At 46.5% G+C, this 1173-nt stretch overlaps 1 non-coding gene across 1 annotated transcript; it reads right to left on the bottom strand.

The window, feature by feature from the left end:
- Window positions 1-285: 285 nt before the first annotated feature.
- Window positions 286-392, bottom strand: LOC119468159. Its single transcript, XR_005196799.1, has one exon. It is a non-coding gene; the product is annotated as a U6 spliceosomal RNA (small nuclear RNA).
- Between the last annotated feature and the right edge of the window lie 781 nt (window positions 393-1173).

The following is a 1173-nucleotide window of genomic DNA, read 5'->3' on the forward strand; positions in this document are numbered from 1 at the left end:
TTTTTTTTTTTTTTTTTTTGAGATGGAGTCTTGCTCTTGCTCTGTTGTGAGGCTGGAGTGCAGTGGTGTGATCTCAGCTTACTGCAACCTCCGCCTCCCAGGTTCAAGCGATTCTCCTGCTTCAGCCCCCTGAGTAGCTGGGACTACAGGTGTGCACCACCACACCCAGCTAATTTTTGTATTTTTAGTAGAGCCAGGGTTTCACCATGTTGGCCAGGATGGTCTTGATCTTTTGACCTCGTGATCCGCCCTCCTTGCCTCCCAAAGTGCGAGGATTACAGTTGTGAGCCACTGCGCCCAGCCATGAATTTGTTTATCATCCTTGTGCAGGAGCCATGCCTATCTTCTCTGTATTGTTCTAATTTTAGTATATGTGCTGTTGGAGCAAGCACCCGTGCTTTAACTTGAACATTTTTGTGGGTTTGTACTAAAAGAATGCACAATTGTAGCTGTTATTAATGATGTTCCTATTTTTAGCTAGCCTCCTCCGCCACCATCATAATACCATCATTCAACTTTCAGAGCCTTTTCTTTCTTTCTTTCTTTCTTTCTTCTTTTATTTTTTTTTGAGACAGGGCCTTGCCCTGTTTCCCAGGCTGGAGTGCATTGACATGATCATGACTCAGTGCAGCTTTGCCTACCCCAGGCTCAGTTGATCCTCTCACCTCAGCATCCCAAGTAGCTAAGACTACAGGGGTGTACCAGCATGCCCAGCTAATTTTTTTCTGCTTTTTGTAGAGGCAGAGGCTCACTATATTGTGCAGGCTGGTCTCAAACTCCTGGGCTCAAGCAATCCAACTGCTTTAGCCTTTCAAAGTGCTGGAATTACAGATGTTAGCCACCATACTTGGCCTACAACCTATTTTTCAGTCTGTATTTTGTCCTTGAGTGTTTTGCACTCATTAAAAGCAAATTTGGGGCTGGGCATGGTGGCTCAGGCCTGTAATTCCAGCACTTTGGGAGGCCAAGGCGGGTTGATCACCTGAGGTCTGGAGTTCAAGACCAGCCTGACCAACATGGTGAAACCCCATCTCTACTAACAGTATAAAATTAGTTGGGCATGGTGGCCTGTAATTTCAGCTACTTGGGAGGCTGAAGCAGGAGAATCGCTTGAACCCGGGAGGCAGAGGTTGTAGTGAGCCAAGATCACACCATTACTCTCCAGCCTGGGCA

Source organism: Cebus imitator, unplaced genomic scaffold, assembly GCF_001604975.1.
Source record: "Cebus imitator isolate Cc_AM_T3 unplaced genomic scaffold, Cebus_imitator-1.0 Scaffold386, whole genome shotgun sequence".
In the NCBI taxonomy this organism is placed as follows: Eukaryota; Metazoa; Chordata; class Mammalia; order Primates; family Cebidae; genus Cebus; species Cebus imitator.